The sequence below is a fragment of the Anolis sagrei genome, chromosome 5, assembly GCF_037176765.1.
Source record: "Anolis sagrei isolate rAnoSag1 chromosome 5, rAnoSag1.mat, whole genome shotgun sequence".
In the NCBI taxonomy this organism is placed as follows: domain Eukaryota; kingdom Metazoa; phylum Chordata; class Lepidosauria; order Squamata; family Dactyloidae; genus Anolis; species Anolis sagrei.
This window is the reverse complement of record NC_090025.1, coordinates 59,877,894-59,898,152: the sequence shown is the minus strand read 5'-3', so window position 1 is coordinate 59,898,152 and position 20,259 is coordinate 59,877,894. Positions and strand designations below refer to the sequence as shown.

The 20,259-nt window shown below is 37.7% G+C and overlaps 1 protein-coding gene across 3 annotated transcripts in view; it reads right to left on the bottom strand.

Moving 5' to 3' along the window:
* GALNTL6 (polypeptide N-acetylgalactosaminyltransferase like 6) overlaps window positions 1-20,259 on the bottom strand; it is a 616,387-nt gene that overhangs the window by 490,072 nt on the left and 106,056 nt on the right. Inside the window, exon 1 of one of the 3 annotated variants that reach the window (XM_067468722.1) lies at window positions 18,031-18,108. The exons of the other annotated variants lie outside the window; for them this stretch is intronic. The gene's annotated coding sequence lies outside the window, so the exon portion shown is untranslated. Of the gene's footprint in view, window positions 1-18,030; window positions 18,109-20,259 lie in introns of those variants that run through there. 3 annotated transcript variants of the gene reach the window in all.

The following is a 20,259-nucleotide window of genomic DNA, read 5'->3' as shown; positions in this document are numbered from 1 at the left end:
TTGGTATAAATAGCCATTTCACAAGCACACCTCACCTCTTTCGAGTACTCCCATGTAACAGTACAATACCCATACTAGAGATATAATTCTTCTTTTTGTGGGAAGCAATTAGTAATTTTTCTTTCCTATGCAGTTTGGGAGTTATTTTTTGCAAAAATTGCATGTGGTTTTTTGCACAGAAAACAACTTTTTCTCCCGACAACTGAATGCTATGTGAAGTTTGTATGGAATGTCCCCAATTGCAGCATTATATGTGCAGAATATATTACTATGCAAAAATAGTATTATGCAGAAAAATCTATTTTCTGTGCAAAACAATTACATGCAGATTTTATACAAAATAAACCCAAACTGTGGAGATTCATTTTAGTCCAAAATTCCTCGTCAGGTTTTCACAATATCTAATGAAGGCATGGGTTTGATCCATTTTCCAATATTTTGTGTGCTCTTTCCATATAGATACCCTTAAAACTATGGTTACACTTTTTGAATATATCTTTGAAATAACTTAGTCAAATTGAAAAAAAAAATTGAAACTGTGGATAACCAATGATATTGCTGGGGAACTGACAAAGTCTTAGATAATGTCCTTACATTTTCTGGTATTCTCCCTCCCCCCTCCCCCCCCCCCCCCCCCCCCCCCGATCAATGAATAGAGGAAAATCCATTACTAGTTTCAGTTTGACAACTACACAAAATCCAGTGAAAAAGCAGTGGGAGAATACATTCCAATTGTCACAAATCTGAAACAGGAATGCAGTCCCGCCATAGTAATGATGTTACTCAATCGTTCTAACTATAATTTCATCAGCAAAACAAGTGTGGAGGTTGTAGATCACTCCAGTCAGGCTGACAATCCCTTCCTTAAGGCACTTTCTGCATTTGGGCCTAGTTGACAGGACCTACTAATAATGAGACTGATTTATAGTTGCTTCCTGAAAAGCGAGAGCAATGTGAATATTCTTCAAAAAATTCCATGCATGCAGCACAGAAAGAAATTGCCTAATAACCTTTCTAACGGCATGTCCTTTGCAAATCTCCATTTCTAAGCCGAAGAGCCAGCGTTGTCCGTAGACACCTCCAAGGTCATGTGGCCGGCATGACTGCATGGAGCGCCGTTACCTTCCCGCCGGAGCAGTACCTATTGATCTACTCACATTTGCATGTTTTCGAACTGCTAGGTTGGCAGAAGCTAGGGCTGACAGCGGAAGCTCACGCCGCTCCCCGGAATCGAACCTGCGACCTTTCGATCAACAAGCTCAGCAGCTCAGTGCTTTAACCAACTGCGCCACCGGGGGCTCTATATAAATTTAACTTACACCTGTTAATTTAACCAACAATCCTGAATTGATCATCTTTCAGATTTCTCACTCCCCAAAATTTTGCTGTTTAAAGTGCCCATGAATATAAATATTTGAAGAACATTTCCATACAAAAAGTGTATATTGGGGGAAACATAAAAATGCACACATTCAGGATAATGGCTTAGAAAATGGATGCAAAATATACTTGGTGCATTTTTATGCATGGAAAAAGCACAGAACTGTGATGAAGAAATGCAATAGAAAAAATGTCAATTTGAAAAAAATGTAAGTGCATACAGAATGAAAAAGATTTAATGATCTCTAAAAGAAAACCAGCAATTGCTGAGCATAATATCAAAAAGATACTTTAGTACTGAAAAACAGTACAGGTCACATAGTAGATGACTAAGTCACAAGATATCTAACAGCCATGTTTTACTTGTGAGTTTTAAGATTGGTTATAGTTAGTTTTGGGCTAAAATAGGATTAACCAAAAAAATTCTTACATTCCTATGAGCTGAAAGCAATACAGTGTTTGTCTATGGGCCCTTCTAAACAGCCCTATATCCCAGAATATCAAGGCAGAAAATCCCAGAATATCTGCTTTGAACTGGGTTATCTGAGTCCACACTCAGATAATGTAAAATTTTCTGCCTTGATATTCTGAGATATAGGGCTGTGTGGAAGGGCCCTAGATAGTGTTTTTTTTTTTTGGAAAATGTCATTGATATGCAACTTGATAGGGGTGAATTAACAATTTTGATCATTGACAGTTTTGTAACAGAAGTTGGCTTCTCTATATTATTCCATACTAGTAATTTGGCAGCCTATTCCTGTTTACACAGTGGGCTCCTCTGTTCCAGGAGGTTTGATACTGTTTTGTTTTGCTTTTTATGTATGTATAAAGTTAATTCAACACACCTATAGTGGTTTGATATGGGTCAGACAGAGAAGAGAAAATAGCAAAACACCATCACTGATAACAGTATTTCCTAGCCAAAATCACTCAAACATATAATGAATCCAGCTGAAATATTAACTCTCCTCTTTTGTGAGTACTAGGCCTGTAACGGTTTAAGGACAGTCCACCAAATTAACTGAGTTATAAAACAAGGATTAGTTCTGACCACATCCACATGGCAACTTTGTCCCTGAGTCTTCCATGGCTGAATTATCACAGTTCCTAATAAGATTCATTGGGCTTGAGGTCCAACAATATCTGGAGAACCACAGTTAGCCCTTCCTGATCTTTGAAAAAAAATGACATATATTTTAGATCAGAAGTAGCAACATTCAAAAATGGTGGTATAACATTTCAATATCACAGAAAACAGTAGCTGACCCTATGACCTCATAAGATGGGGAAAGAACTGGCGCCATGCCCCATTTCACCACTCCTTTAAGCATGGAGTCCGCCGGCTCTCATTATATGACATACCATTACTTCTGGTGAGACTCCTTGCTTAAAGGGGTGCTGAAGTGGAGCATGCTACCGCAGTGACAACACAAGAGACTTCTCATGTTGCCTTGGAGCAATGGGGATGGTTGACGCTTCCCCCCGTGGGGTCACCCTGTGGGTAAATTGGGCAATGGGGCAACAGGTTCTGCACGCCCCACAACTACAGTTGCCAGATTCACCACAATACAAGGCAATTCTGGCAGCAGTATGAAGAGGTCTCTAAAGTGGTTGTTTTGAGCAAAAGTATTTCATAGGGATATTACAATATGAAACTGAACTGCCAAGCTTCCCAGTGCATTCATTAGGAAAGGGGACTATAAATCAATTTTTTTTTAAAAAAAATCAAGAGCTATGATTCCACCGTCTACAGATTTTACTAGAGATGCTTTAAACAAAAAATTGACCTCAATACTACACCCACCATTCTAGTGTAAATAGCCACATGCAGACCTATACTATGTTCCCTCTGACTTGTCAAAAAACTGCTCTGCATGACCATTTTATGCTTCACAAGGAGCAGACAGGCTTGGAGGAGTGTTTGGCTACACCTTTATAGACAGACACAAATTGATCACAGCAGTGTTGAGACTTCTGGCAATTCTTAGCACTGAAGTTCTCTTTGAGCATCTCTACTTCTCCCAAGTCTGCCTGTTTTCTGCAAAGTACTGAATGGTCATGCATTCTGGCTTTATTAAAAGTAGGGAGTAGGTTGCCCCACAGTATGAGAAAAAAATGGAATCTAGACATATAAGGGAAATTTATGCATGCAGATGCCCCTACCAGAAATCTGGCCTATAGGAGTATAACGGCACTCCATGCAGTCATGTTGGCTACATGACTTTGGAGGTGTCTATGGACAACGCTGGCTCTTCAGATTAGAAATGGAGATGAGCACCAACCCCTGGACTGGAGTGAATGTCAGGGGGAAAACCTTTACCTATTACCTATGGGTATTATACAGTTAGCATCAGGATATCTGGGTAACTGTCATATCTGCCCTGTGAGTGGCCAATGTTTAATGATATACCTATCACTACTGTATGCCATTTTCCTCTGGTCTTCCTATTTTCTCTCTCCTTCCACCATATGTGTATTACCACAGGATAATATTTCATGCAACTGATGAAGTTCATCCTAATCCACAATATCTATTATGCCATATTATGTGTTGGTCATTAAGGTCTGAAAAGACTCACTTTATTTTCTTGCTGAAATAAACTAACACAATTATCCCCTAGAAACTATTTTATTATCCTTTTTCTTTTAATAGCTTGCATTGTCTTTGAAAAACTTCTGTATACAGTTCTTCCTTGAGTATTTTCCCTACTTCAGAAAGCTTTCATGGGGATGAAAACAAAATCAATACATGTGGGCTAACAGTGGTGATGACCCCCCAACAATATCAGATCAAACAGCACACATCTTTCAAGTGAATATATTGTGCCAAAGAAATATATTTCAATTTCTAGTTTCTAGGAGGAGAATAAGAGGAGAAAAACATCAATAAGCAAAGATATGTTCAATTTAACCTTTTTATTCCCATTGCTATTACTTCGAGAAATTAAGATTTTGTATGTCTGAAATAGGTTAGAAAAGTATCTCAAACTTTTGGTGTAATATGGATGTAGTGATAGGTAAAGACCAACTGACTCCCAAATTGTACCTGAATTCTTACCAAAAGGGGAACTATCCCCTGCTTTGAGTAATTGTGAAAGGCAAGAGCTTAGTCTGTCTTGGGAGAACCTAGAAGAGTTCCCTTACACTTTATATGCCTGGGTGGAGAAATGGTGACAGCAGCAAGGGGCAGTTGGTCCCCTGAGATGGCGCTTTTCCTTCTCTACAGAATGATCCTCAACTCACCCACAGGTGATACTGGAGTCCATAATTTTGGTCCCAAAACTGAATCTATATAGTACTTTGTTCTATGTGAAAAAGACACATTTCAAAAATAGTTAGTACATTACTTAAAATTTAGTAAAATTAGAAATCCCCCCTTTTCCTTAAAAGTTTACAAACAAATAATCTTACTGAAGACAACACAAAAAGTATCACCACACCTTATCCTTGGGTTTGTGCTTAAGGGAGGAACAACAGCAATTGGTCTGGAAATACTGTATAATCTCCTCTAAACTGCAAATTCTAGGTTGCCATAGTATGTTATTAGAGTAGAATAATGGATCTATAATTGTTTGAAAGTGTCCTTAGAGAGTGAATCTGCCATAATATTAAGATCAATGAGGGAGAGAGGGCAGGGTATAAAACAAATTTATTTATTTATGTATATTCCACCCATCTCACCCCGCAGGAGACTCAGGGCAGATCACAATGCACACATACATGGCAAAAATTCAATGCCATAGACATACAACATATATAGACAGAAACACAGAGGCTATTTAACTTTCCAGCTTTATGAGAGTATGCTTTTTGATTTCTAGCCACCAGGGGAGCTGCTGCTTTACCATGCACTTGTGACACTGATGGAATACTTCCTCGGTTTTCTTTGCATGCTGCTAGAGAGTTTTTTATGGTGTCATAAATTAGTTAAATTAGCATCCCCGCATAAATGGTACCTACATTTCTTACTTGACAGATGCAACTGTCTTTCGGGCTGCAAAAGTCAACAGCAAGCTAGACAAATGGCCAGAAGTTCACTCCAACCCGGGCTGGCTTCGAACTAATGACCTCTTGGTCAGTCTTGATTTTTTTATGCAGTTGACTCCCAATCAGCTGTGCCACAACCCGGTCTAAACAAAATCAATGAAATAAATTTTGTATTTAATATAAAAAATATTTTTGTGCAAAATCTAGCCACTCTTCTCATTTTTCCTTTCACCCCACCCTGATATTTACCTCAAATGATGTTGTTTTGCAGCATTTTGAAGACATATAACACACACATATATAAACAACATACAATATATTGGAAAAATAAGTTGCTGCAACAGTAGGAGTCCTTCCACAGAAGGAAGAAATCCTTGTGGATATAATTCACAACCCTATAAAATGATTACAAAGGAAGTCAGGATTTGGGTTTTAAATGTGTGTGGACTGTCTATAGGGACAGCCATACTTAACAGCATGTATAGAATCAAAAAGCACATTGCAGATGTTTATTTCAGATCTTAGCCACTCTTAAATACCCTACAACATGTTTTCTACTTGCATTACAAATTTATTTTCAGTAGCAGAGCAACTGGCACTAAGAAATTACTATATATGTTCTTCATTACAGGTTAAAATTGAAGGCTCCTGCAGTGTCAGAGTTGATCAAACCTTTCTAAAAGCCCTTGTGACAGAGGTTATGTAGAGTACTTCTACCTGAACTGCAGACTTGGAGCATATTTTTCTTCCTTTATGCTTCAACTAGTTCAAGAGAAAATAAAAATTCTAGGTCCTCTAGCCACTATCATTTTTGTAAAAAAGAAAAAAAGAAAAAGGAATTTGTACCTTATATTTAATCTGCATATGTCCTTCAAAACAAAGATGCAAATATTTCATTCTGTAAAGATATAGCTTGGGAAGAGACATCTCAATAGAATAGAACAGATAACAGTAATCCAATTAAAATAAACTCAATTTTACAGTCAAACAATTCCCTAACCAAAGAAAGGATGACCTGACACTTTAACATGAAGATACGTATGGAAATTGTGCTTCCTTTCACTCAACTTGCAGTGTGATGTATAACTTGGATTATCATTGAAATTTTTGCTGCATTATAATTGTTCAGGAATTGCCTTGAGATGCCATATTTATGCAAACTCTTCTTATGTTGTGAACTGCTCTGAACTGCATGGCTTATCATGGAAAAGTGGCATCCAAATGGCTGACTATAGTGATGTGCGGAAGAGAAGTGTTCAAGTGTAAGATGTGCAAAGTGTCTCCGCATCTTGCAATTAAGCAGGTTACCTTGACATGTTCTTGTTCCTCACCTGATGCCTGAAATGAGATCAGAGCAAGTGCAAATCACTTGCTTCTTTGTAACAGTCAAAGAACATCACAGAAATTATTCACCTGAAGACAGAGGCTTATCCACCCTTTTTGAACAAACTCCCAAGTATTATCTCAAAACGTACTTCTATTTGACATCACTGGCACTTTTTCTATCAAATCTGCCTCCTCCTACTTATCAGTCACCAGTCAGGTGTGTCCTTGGAAGAGATCTGCAGAACCTCCAATCTCCTTTACACAGTCTGGATGTTTCCTCAAATGTTCTTCTCCCCATTCCTTACTGGAATTGTTAAATAAACCACAGAGCAAGTCAAACAACGTATCAGTGATGGAAATTGCCTCTCTTTCAGAATTCCCCATCAATGTACATTGGTCATTCTCAGGAAGGGTTTGAAGAGTTATAGTTTTAAAAACTAGTTGTTTTCATTGTTGCCAAGTCTTCTGCAGTCCAGACCCGGAAGTACTGGATTTATCCCACACCTTCCAAGAATGTGCAGAATAAATCCACAAACAATTAATTCAGCACAAACCAGGGTTTTCCTGGTTTTCCTGAGGGACTGTCCAGAATGTTGTCTGGACGGTCCCCTTTTTATTGCAGAAGTTTCTGCAATAAAGGCACCATCTGGACAGGCCTTGAGTTATCTGAATCCATGCTGCCATATAATCCAGTTTAAAGCAGACAATGTGGGATTTCATACAGCTGTGTGGAAGGAGTCCTAATGGCTGTTAGGCCTGGGAAGGTGTGGGTCATGCAGCTTACAAGCCACACCTTTCTCATTCCTTCACTAGAATTTGTTATTATTGTGTGCCTTCAAGTTGTTATACCGGCCCTACTATGAACCTATCATAGAGTTCTCTGAGGCTGTGAGTAATTTTGTTCCATTATGATATATCTTCAAATATTTGAAATGGAGATAGCTCTCTTGTTGCTTCTTAATCACCTCTGCTAGGAATTTCAAGTTTTAAGCTGTATTATTCTGGCAAATCAGTATGCAATGGGATCTTAGCTTCTTTGAGACTAATTGAGAGAAAGAAGTTGGTAGCATGAGCTTTTGCAAAGTTACGTCTACTTTGTCAGATGCATGGAATAAAGGGCATCGGAAAATACTTCTATAGCTATGAATGAGTTGGTTCTATATGTGAATGGCAATAGAAGCATTAAACCTGTGGATATGATTCAGTTTTAATGATGGCCGTGAGCAAAAAGCATGCTTGATGGAAACACCAGAGAAGGTCTTCTCAGTGGCTGTTCCTCAGGCTCTGGAACTCCAGAGTGTTTATTCCATCTCTAGTCATTGTCCCATTGGTAGGCAAATTATGAAACCGCTAAAGAGAGCCAATGATAAGCTGCATCAATAGAAGTTTAGTTTAGATCAGGTCAGCACAACCTGCAACCCTCCAGGTGTTTTGGACTTCAGCTCCCAGAATTCCTGGTCATTGGACAAATAGGCTAGGGTTTCTAACATCTGGAGGGCTGAAAGTTGTGCAGACCTGGTCTAGATCAGAGGAAGCTATAGGGCACTTCTAGGCAGTGTCAAAATGTGAGTCAGATAAATGGGACAAAAAATCATGGGACCACACAGCAAGTCCAAACACAGACATGTCAGTTCCAGTAAATGGTATCCTGCTGCCCTGACATCTTCATTTGAAGTGAATTTTGAAGTGAAGTGGACAGGGGACATCTGGTGGAAGTTTACTTTTTTTAAAAAATGACTCTTCAAAATGGTCATTGGCCATAATAAAGTGAACTTGAACTTGACTCTCCAAGATGTGCTGGACCTCATATGCACTCATGCAGATATCATTATCTAAATGCACACACATGCAGATTTCTTATTATCGTTCTTCATTCTATTGTGAATTCAAGTTCTGTTTACTTTCATAAAGATCAGAATAAAAGAATGCTTGCAGAGAGTTATCATTGTAATTGCTTTTCATTTGTGCTTCCATTTAATAATAATAACAACAGCAACAGCAACAACAACAACAACAACAACAACAACAACAACAACAACAATTTTCTTTTGTACCTGCCTCTCACAGTTTGAGGCCGGTTACAACACTGGTAATACATATAATAAAAACACATAATCATTTAAAAACACTCCATAAAATACACGTATTAAAACATATTTCCATAAAATACACAAAACAAAGGTTAGACACAAAATGGAAGTTTAGAATTCATCATCAAAACTGTTCGTATTTTTAATTGACTTGTGACTAAAATAGATGCTAAAAAGTGTGTGCTATTTGTTTATTTTTCCAATTTATGTTTATTTTTCAAATACTATTATCCTGTATTTTGTTTACATTACATTAATTCTATCTGCCTTGGGCACTATTTTTACTGATTAGGCAGGACCTAAACTTAAACAAATAGATTTTCTTAAGTCAAGTTTGATCTCCAAGCTTTTTTGTTCCCTGAATTGAACATTTCTCACATCATTATTTTCCCATATGGACATGTACTTAGAAGTGGTGTTTGTGAAATCACGACTTCCAAACCAAAGTATGTATGTATGTATGTATGTATGTATGTATGTATGTATCAGTGTGTGTGTAGTTTATCAACTTCCTCTTTTATATGAAGATTTACAGACTGACTTTAAAAAAGTCCAAATGAAACAAACAAAAACACTTTTTCTTCTTAAAGGGAAATTGCAATCAATTGCATGACATTTCGTTTACTTCAGCTGAAGGAAATTAGGAGAGACATTTTCCTGGAGCAGTTCCTCATTCCCAGGAGAAAATATAAGCATTGCTTGCAGGAATGCTGAAATAGTAGATATGTATTGAACCAGTTTTCAGCAATTCAACTGAAGGTTATTTGGTCTATACTTTCTCCACAGATTTGCATAATATGTTTCTCTTTGACTTACCCTTTAGGTAGTGAGGAACCATGATAAGATGATAATGTTTGTTCCTGTAGAATTGGGGGGGGGGGGGGGGGTTAGACTACAACTCCCATCAACTCAAGCAAACATAGCCAATGATGATGAATGATTGCGGTTTCTTCAAAGTCTGCATTTTATCCATCAGGGTTTCAGAATCTCAAAATATTTTCCCTTGCTTATTTCCAAAGCAGAGGGCTATTTTCATGTACAGGCTGAGCGCCCCTTTCCAAAATGCTTGCAACAGAAGTGTTCCATATTTTAGATCATTTTATTTGGATTTTAGAATATGCGCGTGCATGCATGCATGCATGCATGCATATATATATATGGGCATCTTCAAAGGGGATCAATGTCTAAACACAAAAACCATATATGTTTCATATACACTTTATAAACATAACCTGAATATTGCATATAAACAATATTGTGCATGAAACAAAGAATGTGTATATACCGGTAATCTGAAATCTTCCTAGGTGGCATATAATCTTTTGTGCCCATTGGTTTCTCATCCTAATTTCACAACTATGCTTTCCTCAGAGATATTTCAAATAGTAAGGCTGAAAGTCTCCTTTACAGAACCCTTGATGTGTGGCATTAAACAAGCTTTTGAGAAGATGATTCATGTTCTTCTGGAAACAAAACTGCACAAGAAAAGTCAATGGATTCATAAAACAGATGGATACTGCATGCTGCCCGAAAAGAGAGCTATGTATTGATCATGTCATCAGTAAGACATCATTAAAACATTATTTTCCAAAAGTCACTTCCTGAAGGGATTATTTTCTGCTGTGAAAAGCAATAGCTTTTTGGGGATTTAATACAAAATTATCAACATCAGAAGGATTTCGAGAAAAGTTGAAAATATCCTGCTTTTCCCATTCAAATAGGGGTAGGCTCCTTTCCACCTGTCACCAAGGAGGCTGTCCAGACCTTGAATCGGTGTTTAGCTGCTGTGTCGGACTGGATGAGAGCTAACAAATTGAAATTGAATCCAGACAAGACAGAGGTCCTACTGGTCAGTCGTAAGGCCGAACAGCGTATAGGGTTACAGCCTGTACTGGATGGGGTTACACTCCCCCTGAAGTCGCAGGTTCGCAGCTTGGGAGTGATCCTGGACTCATCGCTGAGCCTGGAACCCCAGGTCTCAGCGGTGGCCGGGAGAGCTTTTGCTCAATTAAAACTTGTGCACCAGTTGCGCCCGTACCTCGGGAAGTCTGATCTGGCCACAGTGGTCCATGCTCTTGTCACATCCCGTATAGACTACTGCAACGCACTCTATGTGGGGTTGCCCTTGAAGACTGTTCGGAAACTCCAACTAGTCCAACGAGCGGCAGCTAGACTGCTTACTGGAGCGACATACAGGGAACACACCACCCCCCTGTTATGTCAGCTCCACTGGCTGCCGATTCAGTTCCGAGCACAATTCAAGGTGCTGGTTTTGACCTACAAAACCCTTTACGGTTCCGGTCCAGCGTATCTGTCCGAACGTATCTCCCTCTACGTCCCATCTCGGAATCTGAGATCATCTGGGGAGGCCCTGCTCACGACCCCACCGCTATCACAAGTGAGGCTGGTGGGGACGAGGAGCAGGGCCTTCTCAGTGGTGGCCCCTCATCTGTGGAACTCACTCCTGGGGGGAATCAGGGCTTCAACTTCCCTCCTTGCCTTCAGGAGGAAGGTAAAGACGTGGCTCTGGGACCAGGCCTTTGGGCACCCTGACAATTAGACATGGAACCAGAATGATAGGACCAACAATGTGTGGAAAGTAGAACCTAACTATGAGTCGGTTAAACGCTGACCAGCAATGAGGTTTGTATTGCTTTTATTGTTTTAATTGTTTTTACGGGTTTATGGCTATTCCTGCCGATAATATTGATTGTTTACGTTAATTGTTATCAGTGTTATAATTATTGTTGTTATTGATGTTATGTTTTTGATGTTATGTTTTGTAATACAGGCATCGAATTGTGCCTTGTTGTGTAAGCCGCCCTGAGTCCCCCCGGGTGAGAAGGGTGGGGTATAAGCAACCGTAATAAATAATAAATAAATAGGCAACTGCAGCTGGTCCAGGAGGCAATTTTCTGCCCCAAGAAATTCTAGCGGTCATAAGGAATATCACTTATGCACTCCAAACCCTGAGAGTAGCCAAAAATGCTCATAATTTTGGAAAATAGGCAATGTTAAATATTACGAGGTGATGGAACAACCACAGTCAAAAGAATCTAGGGGGTTGTATGCAACTATGGAGTCACACTTTGCCCTTTGCTGTTCTCTTCTTAATCCATATTTGCTTGTATTTGTATGTTATTGATCATCAATTTAATTTAAATGCTATCTTTCTTTGAAAAATTGAGACAGTTTACAAAATGTTGGAGACTAGTTACTGATTTTCAACAGGAGTCATATTATCAACAAAGCAAGTCACTTTGGAAGATGTAGCAGATTCCTGGAGAAGACATGAGGATCATGTTGCATATTTTATTCATTTAATCAGTCTTGAGGATAACACAATTGACAATGAAGATGGTACCGATGATGATTATGCTCTTCAGGTGTTCACAGGAACTTGCAGCCCTCTCTAGCTGTTGTAGAATGTTCTGCAATGGGCAGTTTGACTGCAACTTATATGAATAAACTTTAAAGCTACACATTTCTGCTTCAAATCTGAGTTAACTGAGCCCGACCAAATCTTAAAACCTTCAAGAAAAGTATTTAATAATCACAAGCCTATTTATAATGAGGACACATGTGAGAGCCTTCTCAGTGGCTGCTCCAAAGGCTGTGAAACTCCTCTCTTTCCCCTGTCAGGCAAATACCTTTTACATTTAGGTAGGCCTTTGAGTATCACATCAGGTGGCTGAAGAGTGTTTGAAGTGATATGCTGTGCATTTATCTTTTTAATAATGTTTCAAATGTGTGTCAAATTGTTTTAAATATGTGCCTTAAAATAAAACAATAAATAGAATTGTTTGTTCAACTGTTTAAAAAATTTGGTAAAAGAAGGATTTTAGCTGAACTTTGTTTTTGTAATCCACTTTGGGCTTGATGCTGGGTGAAAATTGAGATATTAAATAAATATTCTCTGTGTAAATGTTTTGCTAATGGCAATTTATTTATTTATTTATTTATTTATTTATTTATTTACTGTATTTGTATACTGCCCCACTCAGTCTTCCGACAACTCGAAGCAGTTTTGAACTGAACTGACTGTGTCATTTGCTTTATGGGAAAAATAGCAGTTAGATGCCCTGTGTTGTATGAGGAATCTGGCATAGAATTTTAACCTCTTTCACTCCCATAGTTCTTCCTTTATCCCAAATCACTCTGTAAAACTTCTAGTTGTACCTGAAGCTGCTACTTTAAAAACACACACAGCATGATATGTATGAAGAAAACAGTATGAGAGAAACACATTGAAATATGCCCACCCTTTATACAAGAAGTCCATTCAAATTGAGATGCATGCTTCTTCTAATGAAAGAGATGTGACCTATTGTCAACACTTTAGGGTTACCATAGCAAAAAATCTTGAGTTGGGTTGGTAGGATTGGCATTTGTTTCTCTACCCCAGACTGCAAGTATCTTGGACTAACCTTCTAAAAGTCATTATAACAAAGAGGAAAATGCATAGGCAGAGAAAAACAATAAATGTATTGTCGAAGGCTTTCATGGCTGGAATCACTAGGTTCTTGTGGGTTTTTTTCGGGCTATAGAGCCATGTTCTAGAGGCATTTCTCCTGACGTTTCGCCTGCATCTATGACAAGCATCCTCAGAGGTAGTGAGGTCTGTTGGAATTAGGAATTAGTCTACCGTATACCATGCAGCTGTGGACAAGTCTACATAGGGACCAAACGCAGCGCCCAGACACGCATCAAGGAACATGAAAGGCACTGCAGACTACTTCAACCAGAGAAGTCAGCCATAGCAGAGCACCTGATGAACCAGCCTGGACACAGCATATAATTTGAGAACACAGAAATGCTGGACCACACCAACAACCACCATGTCAGACTACACAGAGAAGCCATTGAAATCCACAAGCATGTGGACAATTTCAACAGAAAGGAGGAGACCATGAAAATGAACAAAATCTGGCTACCAGTATTAAAAAACTCTAAAATTACAACAGCAAAACAACAGAGAGGAAACAACCAGGCACAGATTAACACCTCCCAGCAAGAGATTTTCCCAGGCTCAGGCATGCCTTCAAATGCTAATGAAGGTGATCAGTTGAAACATTCACACCTAGCTGCAGCAGGGAAGAGCTCCTTGCCCCACCCCAGCCATTCCACAGATATATAAACCCATTGTCCTAATTCCAACAGACCTCACTACCTCTGAGGATGCTTGCCATAGATGCAGGCGAAACGTCAGGAGAAATGCCTCTAGAACATGGCTCCATAGCCCGAAAAAACCCACAAGAACCTAGTAAAAACAATAAATGTTTATTCAGATTGAAATTCTGTCCGGTTGTCTACCAATGAACATGGGCTTTATGTTAACATAAAGAATGTTATTAGTTTTTATAACATTCAATTCAAACTAATAACATTCAATGTGTTTCTCTCATACTGTTTTCTTCATACATATCATGCTGTGTGTGTTTTTAAAGTAGCAGCTCCAGGTACAACTAGAAGTTTTACAGAGTGATTTGGGATAAAGGAAGAACTATGGGAGTGAAAGAGGTTAAAATTCCATGCCAGATGAACATGGGCTTTATGTTAACATAAAGCCCAATGAACATGGGCTTTATGTTAATTTCACTTGATTATCTCCTGTACTTCCAGATATATGGTGTTTTGGACAGGGGGCAGTTCAGCACCTTTAAACAATGCAGAAGCACTTGCAAGAAATTTTTTTTTAATGATCTGAGTACACTTTTCCTTAACATGTGCCTTGTATGATTATATTCTTGAAAATTACCAGAGGTGTAAATTTCAGTCCATTTAGGTTTACTGCAAACCCTTAATTTACTATATTGAGTAATGGGTGGTCTCCACACATTGGAACTGGACATGGGAACGTGAGGAAAGGCAAATTTGCACCTACTTTCCTTGAAGGGTTCTGTGGTAGTAAAAACTAATAACATTCTCTCTTTCACTCATGTGAACAACACATATTCTCCAATATGCAACAAAAGAGCTTATGCAAATTCTATTCTACCTTCAGCTGCTGAAAGCGATCAATGTTATCTTTAATGATAGTACTAACTGCTTATCCACTGCAACTGTAAATTATTCTGCTGCACAATGGGTTATTTAGAAGCAAGTAGAGATGGTGAAATAATAATATATGATTGATTTTTTAAAAAATACAACCCAATCACATTAAATATTTCAGCTGCATTCAAAGAAGAAAAATTATTTTAGGCTCAATTATTTTTCCACAGTGAGTTGAATGATAAGTGAGCACTGTATTTCATATTCATTTGAGAGGAAAAACATAATTGTGATTGGATAAAACAGCTACTTTCATTGTTAGTCATGTCTGGCTAACCTATTGAGATATCAAAATGAACTCAATTCTGGAGTAGGAGAACATAGACAATTATTTTTAGCTCTAAGGAAACACTGAAAGTATATTATGACATGACAAGCATGCAGAGAGTATGAAAAGAAAAATAAAGATGAATGCGAAATATACAAGTAATGTACAGGAGTTAACATTTACATGTAAATATAGGATGAGAGTAATGGTTGCTACAAGCTCTGTAAATGTGGGGATGTTTCAGAATTACAAAAGAGAGTCCCCTGCATTATGCTTCTAAAAGGCCTTCAAGTGTGGAAAACAGTGTATCGCTCCCTCCATTAGAATAGATCCATCAACCCTTCATCCTCCAAAAAAAGAAAAAAGAACATTAAAATCCTCATCGATTCTGTTGATTTACATGCTTGTTACTTCAAGTTCACGGGGTCTCAGCAATAACAACATGGAGTTTTAAATCTCAGAGTTTCTCCCTTTGTGAGACTGGATGTGTTGAAGACATAAGTCATTTTGGCTTTGATCCTCTACCTCTGTTTCCCAAACCAGTTCCTTTTATGCTGTTCTCTATGGTATAGACTACTTCTACTTCCTCTGCCCCTTGGGGTACATTGCTCTTCTCTTTCTGAGAAAATTTTGAAATTTCCAGTGGTATAAAGTATTTCTAGATCTCTTTTGAAGATGCTTGCTTTTCCTGCCTGATTAATCTTTCCTTGCCCAACTCCTCCTTCTTTCAGCTTTTTGGTCTATCTCTCTCTCTCTTTCTCCAGAATTTGTAGAAGTTATCTTTCTTTTTTTGAGCTCTCCTCTTCTACTGATTCCTTTTGGCTCTGTCCTACCTTTCCCAACTTTTCTCCTTCTTGTCATGCTCCACTCTGGACTGGGTAAATCTCAATTCTTAAGTTTTTTGTGTGGGCCATACCCACTATCAGATATTATGTTGTAAGTACGAATTTAATGTATTTTATACTACTTATGAGGACTAACAATAATTTTGCACAGCCCTACTTGATAAGGAATCCCCATTCCAATCTATATGTGTTTTCTCAGAAGTAACTGTGTTCAAGTAGGATTATTATAGCTAAATGTTCCAAAGATTTAGTCATAATTGTACATACAGTTAAACTCCTGTATTTGCAGGGGATATACTGTATTCCTGGCCAGACAATGGTTACATGAAACCATGGACATGATCAAACACCATTAAATTACCTCACATCCAGGTTCAGCATACTATGCCTAAAACTTTATAGAGAGTAACTTCCAAGGAGAAGCATACCATAGAGTCACCTAAGAACTTAGAAAATATCTAGAGACAATTTTTCCCTGGGTGCAAGTAATTGAAAATATGAATATGGGTTCTTTTGATATGAGAGTCTACTGCCTATTGGGGATGGAAGTGGTTTTTAAAATAATGCTGTGGTAAATAAAACTCAAGGAATACTCCAATATCCCATTCCATCCCAAATAACAAAATGCATATAGAAAACTTGACATGAGCATAACTGCCACATTCTTGCTTATGTTCTTGAACTGGTAATGAGAAATGGACTGCCTCTGATATGTAGGCAATACAGAGCCACACATAACTAATATTCATCAGTTTATTCAGATACACATATATATTCTAACCATGGATGCTGCCATAGATAACCTGTGGGGTAGGAAGTAGGATCAGTACTGATTTTTGGAAGTCTTAAGAGAAATTATTAGGATGCTAATAAAGTTACAATGCAATATGATGCATATCACATCAGGGGGTGCTGGAGTTTTTAGCTTTAATTATGTTTTTATGGATTTTAACTGTGAATATTTAATTCTGTTTTAACCTTCATATATTTTTAGATTTCAAATTGTATTGAAATGCTTTTAATGTAAACCCTTTTGAGCCTCCTAATGGAGAGAAAATGCAGGGTATAAATAAATATAATAGTAATAAGAAATAATATTGAATTTTGGAAGTAATGTTCACTATATTCAAGTAGGCTTATTTCCCATACATTCTAGTTCTAGATTTTTAATTGTTTAAATATGTATGCATTTCTTTTTATTTGTTTTCATTTTCTATATCCCACTGTATCCCAAAGAGAAGCGGGAATATAAAAATATTAATGAATTATATTAAAACTACTACTACTACTACTAACGTTGATGGTGATAATTTATGCACAATCCCAATCAAATTATATTTTCCTTTATTCTGAGTTTTTGCAATTTATCTTTTCCTACAATTCTCAGTTAATAATTAAAGTTAAGGGCATTTATGCTGTCTTAATTTTGAATCCATATTAATTTTACTATCAACAGATGCTAGGATTTCAAGCACTTATGGGAGGCATTATTATTTCTTTCAGCACATACGTTTTTGAAGATTTCTTAAATAGATTTTTATTTTTATTTTTTAAAAAGATATTTAAAAGGAAAAGAATAGACAAGACTCATCAAAAGGCTCCTAGAAATTGAAGGAAGAAATCTTGAAGAGGCATGAGGGAATTCACTGGCATGATAACTCAAAATGAATATATTTCCTGAGTGGGCTCCCATTGACAAACTTGCATGCAAAACAAAATGTATAAAAGAACTTCTGAAAGTGATATGCAGATTGACTAGCTATCCCAAGCTTCCCTATTAAATCTGTTCCATCTGTTTAGGGCATCGTTTCCAAATCATCTCAGTACAGTCTATTTTGAATGATATTTACCAAAAAAAAAAAGTCACAAGAGGCTGGATGAAAGCAGAACTTCCTGTGCTTGGTAAAAGTTAGCAAGAAATCTTTAAAGTAGTCATTTTTGATTGATAGATATGTTCTGTATTGGATTACCCCCAGATGTATCAGCAGGACTTGATGTTCCAAAATACTATTTCTGTCCATAAACTACTGTAGCTTCTGTGGGTATTCCTGTAAATATTAATTTTGCACACAACACTCACCTTATCAACTGGTGTTTGTCAGATGTCTTGGACTATAGCTACCATCATCATCAGCCTCCCATGGCCATGCAAATTAGGATGACAGGAACTGCAAGCCATTTAAAATAGACAAAATTCAGGAAGATGATTTTTGTTGTATGCTTTCAAGTCATTTCCAACTTATGGTGACCCTAAGGCCAACCTATGACATGACTAGTTGAAAATCCTAACCTTAACCCTTCCCCTGTGGCTCAGAAAATATGATTTGCCCAAGATCACCCAATGGGTGTGAATGGCTAAATGGGGATCTGAGCCCTGTTCTTCGGATCCTTAGTCCAATACTCAAATTACTATAGTATGTTAGCTTTCCTGGGGGAATGTAAATGCTACCAAACATGGCAGAATAGCTGAACATCCTGTAGCAACCTTATGGTAGCTTATGGTAGTGCTACTGGCCATTAAGAGCTCTCTCCCCATTTTTGGACCAGCAATGTGCACATGGAAAATTGTTCATGCACCATCAATGTCAAGCAACTTGCAAATTTCCTAATCTATTGCCATCCTGTCAAGGACCCCACCACCCATATATGGCCTGCACAACTGAAACTAATATTTTCTCTTTCACATAACTCTTGTCATGATTCTCCAGTACTATAACTCAGGCTCCATCCATACTGCCATCTAATCCATTTTCTGAATCGAAATTTTCTGCTGTGGACTGGATTATATGGCAGTGTAGACTCATATAATCCAGTTTAAAGCAGATAATATGGATTCAGAAACTGGATTCTATGGCAGTGTAGATCCAGCCTCAGAGGCATAGACTAGAGCTAACTAGCAATGAATTCAAAGTATATCACAAAACTACAAATCTTACAATTCCATAAGATAGAGTCATAAAATCTACTATGGCTGCTTTTGTTACACCAGATCTCATCAGATCTTGGAAGCCAAGTGAGATCACCTCTAATTAGAACTTGAACAGGAGCCCACCAACAAATCTCAGGTGCTGTACGCTACATTTCAGAGGAAAGAATGGCAAAACCCACTTCTGAGTATTCTTTGTCTATGAAAACTCTATGAAATTAATAGGGTCACCATAAGTAAATAGACAACTTGAAGTCACATCCAAAATGTAATTCATGAAATCATTTCTGCTAGAACTCTAGAACTCTACAACATTTCATTTTCGATGGCTTTTGCTTTTTACTTAAAATTTGCTTTCTACTTTTCTTTTCAACAAAACCTTTACTTAAGTCGAAGTTTTTTTAAAAAACAACTTTATGAACAAGTATGTAATTCTATCAAAGAAGTCGTCTTTAGTTGGTATCTCACTGAAAATGATTCTGCCTAGATCACAATGAGCAGCATCAGGCCTACTGCCACATCAGAGATGTTAACTCCTTAAGTAATTGCTGAAACCCAAGAGTAGTATTCAGCTCTGACTTAATGAGAGTGCAGGGACTCAAAAGCTGTAAAGAGCTCTGTTTCATTTCTGAAGTATGAAGACAAGCAAGAATATCATACTTTTGTAAAATGCCTTTCATCAGAGATTCCCAGAGCACTTGATTTATAATTATTCAAATTTCTTCACATGTCTTACAGTGCTCATTACAGAAAAGGACAAAGTGAAGAACATAGACTAGCCTGAAGTCACATGAATCAGTGAGCCGAGTTGGAATATGACAAAGTAGCTTGAATTCCTATATTCCCACCTATCCAATATATGTTCTCTATAGAGTCTTATCCTGCCCTTCACATCCAGCAACACATACTCTTTGTTATGATTATAACACACGATTTCCAGTTGAGCAAACCCAGTGAAAACAATACTTTTAATTGGGCATTATGAAGCCAATGGGGTAAAATCAAGCCTTTAAAAGACATATCACTTTATTAACTTTATTAAATGGGGAGCTGCCTTGGCTCCCCTAATGGGAGAGAATTAGATAATACTATAAATAAACAAAACACAGGTAGTTTCCTGCTATCTTGTATGTCTACTCATTTGGGATATTCATATGGATCAGACTTTCCAAGTGGATGCCTTTAGAACAAGGCAATAATTGTGGTGTGTGTGTGTGTGTGTGTGTACTGTATATACTCAAGTATAGGCCTAGTTTTTCAGCTCCTTATTTCATGTTTGCAAATGAGGATAAGTAATTTCCATATTTTATTTGTTACTGAGAATATTAATATCACTCCACTGCACAGTTCTTGCCTAATGTTCACATCCAGAAGTGTTTCACA